The 12,948-nt window shown below is 34.6% G+C and overlaps 1 pseudogene; it reads right to left on the bottom strand.

Annotated features, from left to right (window-relative positions):
• Positions 1–1,080: 1,080 nt before the first annotated feature.
• LOC132618489 (peroxidase 3-like) lies at positions 1,081–3,862 on the bottom strand (annotated as a pseudogene).
• Between the last annotated feature and the right edge of the window lie 9,086 nt (positions 3,863–12,948).

Genomic DNA, 12,948 nt, shown 5'->3' with positions numbered 1-12,948 from the left:
GGGGATCAAATGACTGTACATAGATACTAATTTGGAGTTTCAGTACAGAAGTCATTAAAAGTTACAGAATCCAACGAAAGAACAACTAAAACATCAAATAAAAAGCTCAAAAACAGAACATAACATGAGTTCAAGAAAATTAAGAAGGGAATAATTTGAACTTACCTTTTCTTCGCATTTTTTTATGCGAAATCAGGTCCATGATTTTAAGAAAGTGAACTTTTCTTCCTTCCCCACTTGTGGAAATATACTGGGTATGTGTTGATGTTGAACTTTTCTTCCTTTATTTATTTATTTGTTCCCAAATCATCACAAACATCTTAGTCAAATCCTGTTGACATATGGCTTCGATTTGGTAGTGTGACAACCTTCCGTACTAATAAGACTAACAAAAGAAGTAGAGTAAATTCTTTACAAAGTTGATCGGTTGCAGTAGAATAAAACCTGTCTTAGCTGATAGTCCTATCACCAAGAAGTGTAACACGTAATGACTGACGCTGACAATAAAAAAAATGTCATGGCTTGATAGTGCAAGAAGTGAATAGATTAATGGCTACATATAAATTATACATAGCCTAGGTAATTTATATCTCAATCAGGAAGTGTATTAAGTAAAGCTAGTATGTCATATCACCGTGTAGCTAGTTCTGTTTGTATCCATGAGAAAATGGCATCTGTACACGGGAGCTAAAACTTGACTGACCCTTTCGAGCCTGTGAAATAGTGCATACTATTTATGCATTCCTAGAAAGGACTTTCAGTCATCATCAAGTCCATAATCAACCATAAGCATTCAATCATGACGAAGAGTCTCCTTTAAGCTGCACCAAAAGGATTTCAGAAAAGAGAAGTACCAGGGGTGAAAAGAGAGATTAGAAAGAAAAAATAAAACTTCTTCTAGGAAAAAGCAGCTCTGCAAATCTTGGTTTTATTTCAAGAAAACCATCAATATACAAGAACAAATTGGCATAACTACAAAAAGAAATGATACATGTTATCCCGAATCATTCACACCAAGGTTACACACAAAATACAAACACAAAATATTTGGAAGTTGTGAACAAATGGAAAAGACTGCTCTTAAGTATTCACAGCTGCACAATGCTTCCTAATCTCACCAGCAGAGCCGGTCTTGACATGAATCCTGCCCGTTTTCTCCATGGCTGGACCAAATTCAGCATTAAATTGTTGGAGTGATCCTTGTACTAGCTGGTTGATGTATGACTTTGTTGTCGCACTTGTTGTCAAGGCTGCATCAGATTGGAATAACCCTTTTCTTCTCTTGAGCACAAGCTGATAGTAGCTAAGATCAAATTTACTGGAACTATCAGGATCCATTTCAACAATTGTGGTATTGTCATTGATTGATTTACATTTCTTCATCTTAAGATTAGCTGCATATTTGCTGTCTAGAGATGGATCTTTTTTGCCCCAAACTCCGGTGAAATTGTATATGATGGAAATCAGGCATACGCAGCGGAAGCAAATACCCAGGATGGAACTTGCATGTAATATAGACAACACATAATCAAGATATTAATCAAACATAAAATTGATACTTATCTCTTGAAGCGTGACCGCGACTAAGAATCGAATCTTCAACCACGAGCACACACCATCCAGCTGATCGTCATCCTTCAGTTCCACAGTATTCTGTTATGTAACCCGAATAATACCAGAATTTGTGAAATTTGTGTGGGCGAATTTCTATGAAAAAGTTGAAGAAACTTCTAAAACTCTTAACCTCCTTATGGAATAAGACCCCTATTTTATATACAGGTTTAGGGTTTTCACCCTTTTCCAAAACCTGTTGGGTCTTTATTTTCCACCAAGAAATAATATTCCATTCAATTCTTTATTATTCGGGCACAACAGGGACCACAGAATTTAATTAACGAAGCTTCCTATTATGGAATTACTTCAAATAATCTGAATTAATCCTACCATAATAAATTACGAATTATTCCACTAAAAAATCGTAACTGCACTCCTCAGTTCAATTTCGAAATCATACATTAAAACTTATTTAACTCCCCATGTTAAGATTATAGATATCAATCAATTAAATTAAATTACTGACAATTTATTTCATTGACTAATTGAATCCTTTATATTTCTGCTTAACTTACATCATGCGACTTATAAGCATCCATAAAGGGGTATTATCAATCTCAAAGTCGAGACATGGATTCCATCAACTAATTATTATTTCACAAATGTAATTTGCCATTATCCAATTTACCAGGAATACATAGACCCGCAATTGAGTCGTACCTTGTAATAAATCAAAATAATGAACAAATCACATTGATCATAATAATTATATCAAGATTAAGAGTATAAGTACATTTAATGAACTAGAGAATTTGTTTTCTATATTCAATACAAAAACACCTATCTCTACCTAGTCCGTTCAATACATACAAAATGTACTAGCACAAGAAGACGGAACTATACCATTCCCATAATGAAGATACATTATATTAATCTTTGGGCTACAATCATACCGATGGCTTTGTCCAATTTCCATCTTAGATTGTGAACATAAATTTTATACTTATAAGAACCGACGATTTAATCTTCCGGGTATAAGCTAAACTCTATACACTAAATCATCTACTATATAAGTAAAGGACACACATACTAGTACATGATCTATTTAATTCTTTATTAAACAATGAATAAATAATTGTTCTATAATAAATACTATATCCAAACACATGGTTAATAGTATATATCGCAACAATCTCCCACTTAGACTTTTAACCATGACAATTGTTAGAATATACTATGTCTAAACGCATGGTTAATGGTATATACCCCAACAGTATAAACGTGATGAAAATGACGGTCAGTGAGAGACTCCAATGATATGTGCACCTGATAGAAAATAGTGCATTGTAATAATGCCTTTTGGTAAAAGACCTAAATGTATGGAATGTTTCAATATAGCATAAACAGAAATCAGCACGGATGTACAAATTTAAACTTACCAGACAACAGGACCAAATCTTTTACGTCAAGACCCTTGCTGGCAAAAGATGTCTGAAGACTGGAAAAGTTACTAGTAGGAGGAGAGATGTTTGCCAAGGCTTCGGAGGCGTTTGATATTCTTCCATCTCTTCTACCTGTTGGAACCTTCCAATAAGGACCTTCCTGAAGAAAAGGAGAGACAATGAGATTAACTGATTAAGAACATTCCATTTATCTAAGCCCTTTCAAAATTACTTTAATTTAGAATATTTCAATCTTACTATAACTAGTTATTTCGGTTTTCTAGTTAGTGGTGTGAGTAGGACTCGACTATAAGCAAATACAGTTCGCAAGTTGGAAACTAGTGTACAAGTTGGTTGAAGTTTGTACTTACTGTGAGCGCGACAGAGTCTCTAGCGACCAAGGCAACAATATCTGCACAAGAGACAACTCCAGGGCATTCAGCTTCAACTGCTTTCTTCACACCATCTATGAATGAGAAGCCTCTCAGCGTTTGATTAGGAACGGCCACTTTTTCAGTCTGTTTTTTCGTGCTTGAAGTGAAATTCAGGAGTACAGAACCATCACAACCCTGTATAAACCCAATTGAAAAACTCAGAAAACTAAATTACTTTAAGACTTGCACTCTTCATATGAAATGAGGTATAATCTTACCCTGACAAAGCAATCGTGGAAATGCATCTTTAGCAAGGCAGCTGCAAGAGACGGAACATTTGGGATTTGTTTTTTCACATAATCTTGAATTGTCTTCTCTGCTTGTGGACAGCTCTTTGCATAGAAATTGAGTTAGTAGCTGAGCATAGCTAGAACTCACTATTCCTAGTAGAATACAGAACACTAGAAAATTAAAATCGCCATATTTAGCCATTTTAAATTTCAATTGCTAGTTCTTCTTTTTGCAATTTTTGAAAGAGGTCTCTTTCTTTGTTCGAGTTGCTACACATATCAACTCCAAACGGATCAGAAAGAATTTATAGGCACATTGCTTTAGCTAACTTGCATTTAGTTTGTTGCCACTCATCTTTTTTTGTACATTAGAAAATAGATTCGTTAGAGTCCGTCTCTTTCATTCAATGAGGTTAATATGTCATGATCATATTGACTGATCCCTCACATATTATACACATAGAGTAATCCTATTTTTAAAAAACTTTAATTTGATAATATCATTATTATTACCTGCTCCTGGAGACATGGCTACCTTCATAATGGTGCATGGAAGGCCCAGCTCTTTTGATAATAGAAATTACTCCCTCCGTCCCAATTTAAGTGTCTTACTTTCCTTTTTTTCTTGTGTCCCAAAAAGAGTTTCTTTCTATATTTAGTAAGTTTTCTAATTCCAACATTTTACATGGCAAGTTTAAGATTACAAGTTTTAACGAACTACAGACATCTTTAATTTGAGACCACAAAATTCAAAAGTCTCTCTTTATTTCTTAAACTTCGTAGTCAGTTAAATTAAGACACTTAAATTGTGATGGAGGGAGCATATACCTACTGATAAGCTTTGTTTTGATAAGCTTTGTTTGCATATTCCTGTTAAATTGCTCGAGGTGGAGGCCATTTGCTTTTTGTTTTTTTTCTGTATATTAAGAGATAGTATAAGGTATTTGGTATTAGTAGCTCAGTGTGGGGATCAAAATATTGAGTATTAGTTCAAAGTCAAGAAATAGAAAAAGTTCGGATTATAATTTTTTTTTTTAAAAAAAAAAAATTAGAGCACGGCTGTATTAATCTAACAAGTTCACCAGAAACCACCAACCTCAGAGTATTGCTTAGGTTTTCTTTTTCCTTTTTTATGCATGAAGATAACTACACTGTAGTTGCGACAAAATGATATTAATTGGTTCTTTGTATCTCTTGAGAATCAAATTTAGCGGGTAAGATAAGTGGAGCGTGCGAATTTACTGGTTAAAACGGATAGCTTTAACTTTTAAAAGTTTGGCTTAAAAACAATCTCACTTTAGCAGTATCTACCGGAATATCACCTGAATATTCAGGTTGAGTGACTTTTGTAGATGAAATGACAATCATTAAGTAACTTTTCTGTTACAGAATAAAGAAAAGTAATTCTGAGATAATTATCATTAGTTGAGTGATCTTTTGAGAAATCAACTCTTATTTATTCTCTTAAACTGCGCGATTTTTTGGAGTTTTCATTTATTCATTTACTAAATTCGATACTAATTAAATTACAGAAGAGCAAACTAGAATTAGCTATATAGTAGTTAGTTGATAATTATTTAATTCTAGCTAAAGAATAAATATGAAAAACTAAATTCATGCTAGATTGATAGATTAAGAAAAAGTATATAATAAGAAGTGAATTAGTAGTCCAATTTAGAAATTTAAACCGAATGGTGTCAAATTGCATATGTAATACTATTTAAAAAAACACTTACAAAGTAAATAACAAATAAAATCAAACAATTGATAACACTCTGAATTAGGAGAGCTAAATTTGTCAAAAAAGATAAAGTCATTATAAAGTCGGCTTGAGTTACAAAGTGATTAAAAATCAGTGTAATTGATCACGCTTCGTCCGGTCATAAAAAATTATATGTAATAGAATTTAAATTTTATAAAAGATCAATCTTATTAACAAAATATTTTTTCAAGTTTCTTTTAACATCTTACTTAAATTATTTTACAAAAAATCTGTAGTAGTAAATTCTTTTACACACTAAAAATAGTAAAAGAGCGAGGCAAGCAGTGGCGGAGCCAGGATTCATATTAATGAGTGTCAAAAAATATAGACACCCCTTAAAAGAGTGAGGCAAGCAGTGGCGGAGCCAGGATTCATATTAAGGGGTGTCAAAAAATATAGACATGTTGCCACCAAGGTTCGAACCCACGACCTTAACAAATGTTTGCAACCCCTTAAAATTCGCTCGGTGTCTTGTTGTATGTAACCGAACGAACCACATGACTTGTTAAATCAATATGGGTCATGAACTGATGCAGAATATAATATAAACATTCATGGCTTGTGTAAACATGGCATCCAACAATCATAAGTCTGAAAATAATAATATACCATGAATGCGGAATTAGATTGAAAATATAACAAGTAATGAGCCAACACTGGCTATACGACTCTGAACATCGGACATAACATAACTGACTAGCCTAGTCTATGAAACCTCTGACATGAGTCGGACTGCTAAATTATTTACCGTGACAAGGCCCCCGACATACCTTAATTGCATAACTGATAATAAATAAATAAAGATAATACCCCGAATGAGATGGAGCTCACCAATAGCTAATACGTGCAAGGTCATAACGAGCTGATCCATCGTCCTATAAAACTGCATCGTAAAATGCAAGCCCCCAGGCAAATAGAAGGGGACGTCAGTACATTCGAATTGTAGTGGTATGTAAAGCAACTGAATGAAATAAGTATGGCACATGAAATAACAGGACTGAAACTGAAACTGTATCTATAAGCTGAATATGGACATGAATATCATCTGTCATGAATATGTATAACATGAATAAAATATTTTAAGATTGTAAAGATATCAATGGGAGAGCATTAGTATAACTGAAATGTAATCACCATGTAAGCACGTGGCGTCTGATCTCTACCCGATCAACTAAGCCATCATGTACCTTGACAAGGTACCAGACATGAAAATGAACATGAATGGATCCAATAACCTGCAATGGGTAAACATAAAGGTGTAGTCCTAACTGAGCGGAGCGATCCTTATCTTACGCTGGCATACTTAGTTTAGGCTATCTGAGCCTTCTCGATAATATGTGCAATTCTCAAAACATGAACATGGATATAATTGGCTTAATAGCCCATGAATTATATAAACATGATTGTAAACATGATTCGTGTTTATATTATAACATGAAGATAGATATAAGGTATAACTTGTATGAAAACATGGAAGCATATAGAATTTCATGAAAATAAGCATAATAATTCATATCTTGCATTTAAGAACCCATGGAATGCAAAGCATGGGTTTTCATGGATTACAAACAGATTCTCAATAACCAAAATGAATTATTAAGAACACAATAACGAATTAATAATACAACATGATATATTATGGTACATGTACTTAGGGTTATCATGAACATGGCTAGAAACCCTAGTTTTGGTGAAATTCCGTATAATTATGGAAGAACGTGACGTGGGGAAGAACAATGATGTTCCCACAGGTAGATAGAAACCCTACATACTTGTTAATGCTCCAAACTTGTAACTAATGGTCTGAACTTGAGAAGAATCCCAAAGGCCTTAATCTTGAATCCTTGAGGTGGATTTTCTTGAAAACAATTCTTACTTATAAATCGTAGATACATATTAGAATTCACTTGGAATGGTTGGAAAAGGCTTACCTTGATGTATTAGAATGGTAGGATGAGAGAACCTTCGCACCAGGGCTTGAAATGATGGAAAAAAAAATAAAAGACTGAAAATGCATATTTATATTGTTTCCCGTGTACGGGCACCAAATACGGTCCGCATTCCATTATACGGCTAGAATTACGATCCGTATTTCATTTTATGGTCTATATTTCTGGGCGTAAATCCGGAACTTCACTGAACTGAAATAAATTTTAATTATAACAATTATCGTCTTGTTTCCTAAGTCCTGAATCATGAATATAGCTTAGTTAAAAATACGAGGTGTTACATAAACTTTCACAACTACCGGCTTACCAAATTCGTGGAAAACCAACTATCTCAGGGGAACAATTTCTTAATAAAGAGGTAAAGTGATTAAATGTTTTGCTTATATACATTTTTTTTTTTTTTGGGTGAATATATACTTTTGTTGCAATTACATAAATAAGATATAGCATTCGGTTCCTTTCCAAAAGGATAAGCAGATATATGTATCAACAGCCAAAATACAGCCACTTGTGTCTCCTGGATCACGATTCCATAAATCCCTCTATAGTTAAAGAAAATTATAAAATGCAAGCACATAACTCCTTTTAGTATCACCCTTGTCGAAAACCTCAGTGCAAAAATAATAAATTGATCTACCAGAGTCATTATATCCATCAAAGCCTCAGTGCACACTCACTCCCTTAATGCTCATCCATTACTCGTTTCCGATATAAAAAAAATCTCCTTATAAGAAAGAGAAAATTTTATATGTGTATTTAGAGAATGATAAAGAAAGGAAGAAAAAGAAGCGTGAAAGTCAACTATCTATTTAGCTTCATTGCCCTATAGGCTATAAAACCAAAAAAAAAAAAAAAAGAAGCTTATTTTGGAATAGCTTGTGGCAGAATATGTATATTTTATAGATAGATTAGCTACTTGATGTGATTCCTGTTAATCAAATTAAATTCTTCCCAGGATAGAACGAAATTCTATTCTGCAATATCGGCAATGGAAATTGCAGAATTTCAGCGAACTCGACGAATAGTAGCAATCACACGACACTTACTGATTTCTGATTTTGAAAACAATGCAGTATGAGGGGGGGGGGGGGAATCAGTTTTTCAGAAAGCAAAAATTTCTCAGTTTTTTCATCTCAGTGTCCAAAAAATAAGGCGAAGCCTCTGAAAATTTATAGCCTGCTATTTTGATCTGAACAGGTGTGAAAGTGCCTATTCGGTGTGTTATACCCCATTTTAAACGGGTCAAATCGGAGTACAACATATTGGTGATTCCCAATTAATTATTTTAAGGAGTCACCACCTAATTATTTTAATGGTGAATTAGGACACCTAAGTATTAACTAAGGCAAAGCTAAACTAAACCTCTGTTAATGGCCTGTTTAATTAATGTGATTCTAGGTAAGGGTTCTTAGTTATCCTAAAGGGAAGGGGTGAGGCATCCTTTAAGATTCGCTTAAACGCGGTTAACCGGTCAAACTTAGGTTATTTAATTAAGACTAGAAAAATACAAATATAGCATTTCAAATGTTTAGGAAAATAGCTTGTAAATATTATCAAGATTTCAAAATGGAAAATATAAGACTGCTATTTAAATTAAATAAGGTAGTAATTTATAGAAAAGACTTTAGTTATAAGTTAAACTAAAGAAAACATGGGATAACGCAAGGTTTTTTATAAACATTCGAAATAACTCAATGGCTAGGTATCGATTGATTTTAACGGCTTAAAAATATATTGAATGACCAGACTAGATAGATAAATAGCTAGTATAAATTTGAAAATAACTTTATAAGTAGACTTTCTTTTTTTTCGGTTAAATTGGGCATTTGGTGAAAATGAAGACTTCGAAACATTGAAAACTTATTTTTCTTTTTCAAAGATGTACTAAAATACTTCCTTTATTATATAGAAATAACACCCATTTTCTTTCAAAGATATACTAAAATACTTCGTAAAATGAATTAAAACATTTCCGTTATTATATCGGAATAGCGTCCGTTTTCCTTTCCAAGATATACTAAAATATTTCGTAAAATGAATTAGAACATTTCCATTATTATATCAGAATAACGTCCCAATTATCCCCCACTAAATTAAGTATTCTAAGGTAGCTAAGTAATCAAATACGAACATAAATAAATTAAACAAGCATAAGATGTGCTTAAAAATGTAGCACTCTTTCTCGTCGTCTCCCCTCTTATATTGCTTCTGCCCTGGGTGCTTTCCGAGGGGAGAACGAGAGACCCGAATGGAGAGATTTAATCCGATCGTCATTGGAATTGTTTCAGTCGAGCTTAGTAAGCAAGAAAACACAAAGTGGAGCGATGAAATCATTTGATCTAGTGGCGAAATTGAGTCTCATTTGAGACTCCTCGCAACTCCGAATGTCATGCAAAAGAAGAAAAGAAAAGAATTAGAGTGGTGACATGATTCTATAATATACACGATTTCATGATCAACAACCAACATAATATAAATTACGATTAGAACGCATCTACACCCATTCGCTATTAAGTATAAATATGCATGAATTAAGTATGCAACATGCACAAAAGGCCTATATTTATTTATGTAGTGGAAAGGAGAACTTATAGAGAAGAGAAAACAAGCCCAAACAGTTGAGAGGTAATTCGGACAGGCCCAACTGTAACAAGGATGATAGCAGGCCCAAAAACATGTCAAAGCAACAAAAGAAAATAAAGTAGGCCCAAAATAAAGTAGAGCAGTTTCAGTTTTCAGGACAAAACAAATGACTTATGTATACATTATGTATATTTGAGTATACTTCGTATATACACATTCATAAGGATGTTTAGAAGGTTAGTATTGGAAAGCTTTTGCCCCCGTCTTCCCGATGTTGCACAAGTTCCAAGGGATTTCATGAATCCCAGGCATGGCTAACACTGGGGAGGGTTCAAGCTTAATCCATAATGACCAACTAATCTCCCCATAAATGTATTAACTAAGGTATACTGGTCAGATACACACATATACATGACTCAACAAGGCATATTTGCTCACACAATAACCTACAGGACTCAGACCAAATGCATTTCACAATACTCAGCATAAATATAACTCAGGCAGGGCATACTTATAATTTTTGGACAGCACAAGACCAAGTAAAAACATGCTGCAGTGTACCACATATGCAGGGCTTAATCTGAATGTATTTACCATACTCTAACATTTACTGGACTCAGCCAAGGTACACTTGCAACATTTGGAATTCATACAAATCCTAACCAAACATTTTGACATATTCGTGCAGACACAAAACCAGGTAAGGTACACTGGCAGCAGTTCATTAGCTGACTATTCTTAGCAGTTCTGAATGTAGGAAAGCTTGAAAAGACATATTTAGGCTGATTTCAAATGATCTGGGATCTGGAAAAAAAAACACAAAATATGCAGAGTCCTATTTCTAATTTTAACATGCTTCTCAACATGATCAATTTATCAGGATCCCCAAGTAATTTCAAAATCAAAACAAAATGCAAAGACTCAGTTCTTTCAATCAAATAGACCTCCCAACAAAGGAACAGACACTGTCCTTACGACATAGTAACTTCCCAGCTTATTTAAACAGATATTGTTGCATTAGTACACATTATTCCCTTAAATAGGCTTTACTACTGATCATTAAACATACAACAACCACTATATTAAGACTATGGTCATTATAGGCAGAATGTAGCAAGCAAACATTAGACAAATGCAACCTTCATGTTATTTCTACACAGGATAAAAACTAGATTTATAGTCAAATGGCATAAAGGTGCAATTATTCAAAGTTATCATAAAATGGGATAAACAGGGACTTTAACAAACACAGAATCATTGAGACACATCTCCATATATCAAATCTTGGCGAGGCTAATCCTAATTAAACATACCCTATAAAAAACAAGATGGTAATATTACTTTAGACATGCTTCAGACTCATCAAATATGACCTAGAGACTATCTCTCCACTACATTTTAGCATAACAACTCATGTAGACTAACAAGGAGGCATTATTAATAGAATACAAACTTGTTATACTTTCAAAGCAAGACACACACTAACCATATATGGCCATAGCAGTATGATTTTAGATCAAACACACTGATTTTCACATATGACAGACATAGCCAAATACATATTTAACCAGTGTTTTAAACTGTAAATGTGTTCATTAGTAGACTAAATACATAGTTATGGGTTAATACCAACAGGGATACTTAAACTTGAAACAATGGGTTCATAACTGATTTATATTATCTAAAATTAATGAAAAGGGAAACTGTGCTAAATTAGACCAACAGTTGTACCAAACAGTGCACAAGGCTTTTATTTTTTAGCTAAAACAAGACCAACATTATATGATTATAAACTAACCTACATCCATATTAGACGAATAAGCCACAAACATGCTAATCACTCATCAACCAACACTAATCACTCGCTAAACACAATAATCATATAATAGTCAAAGAAAAATTAAATACTGAACTTAAAAGGAAAGAGATTGAGGATTGCTGACCTTCTTCGGGTGCAGTGAACATGTAACAGCCCAGGCCACCGCATGTAAAAATTGTCCGCTTTGGAGCCTTTTCCCTTCACGGTTTTAAAACGCGTCTACAAGGGAGAGGTATCCAAGCACTTATAAAGCACTCTTCGTTCTCCTCCCCAACCGATGTGGGATTCGCCTAAACCGATGTGGGATTCGCCTAAGGCAAGCCTTACACTCACCCCCCCCCCCACCCTTGGGACTCAGCGTCCTCGCTGAGGTTTGCCCCACCACTGGCCCGGCACCGGTTCTGATATCAATTGTAACAGCCCAGGCCACCGCATGTAGAAATTGTCCGCTTTGGAGCCTTTGCCCCTCACGGTTTTAAAACGTGTCTACAAGGGAGAGGTATCCAAGCACTTATAAAGCACTCTTCGTTATCCTCCCCAACCAATGTGGGATTCGCCTAAACCGATGTGGGATTCGCCTAAGGCAAGCCTTACACTAGCTTTGTCATGCCCCGAACCATGGCCTGGACGTAACACGGCACTTGGTGCCTGACTGCATGTGACCGAGCGAACCACATGGCTTGCTGAATCATCATGATACATAACATAAGCGGAATATAACGTGAATGCATAATGAGCCTTTATAAAATGTAGTAAGTCATAATACTTAATAAAAATACTTGTTTAAACATGAGTGCGGAAATAACATGAATGAGCCAAAATGGCTATACGACTCCGAATGTCTGACATGACATAACTGACTTGTCTAGTCTATGAAACCTCTATCATGAGTCTGACTGGAAAACATACTTACTGGGACAAGGCCCCCAGCATACCTTAGATGCATAACTAATCATAAACAAAAGTTAACTAAACCCCAAATGAGATGGGGCTCACCAATAAGCCGGTACGTGCAGATCCTAATGAGCGGGGGCGTCGTCCTGTAAGTTCGTACCTGCATCGTGAAATGCAGGCCCCCGGGCAATAAAAAGGGGACGTCAACACATTGAATGTACTGGTATATAAAACAACTGAAAGAAATAACATGGGACATGGAATAACATGATAAGAACTGA

Source organism: Lycium barbarum, chromosome 11 (genome assembly GCF_019175385.1).
Source record: "Lycium barbarum isolate Lr01 chromosome 11, ASM1917538v2, whole genome shotgun sequence".
Taxonomy (NCBI): Eukaryota; Viridiplantae; Streptophyta; class Magnoliopsida; order Solanales; family Solanaceae; genus Lycium; species Lycium barbarum.
This window is presented reverse-complemented; position numbering and strand designations above follow the sequence as displayed.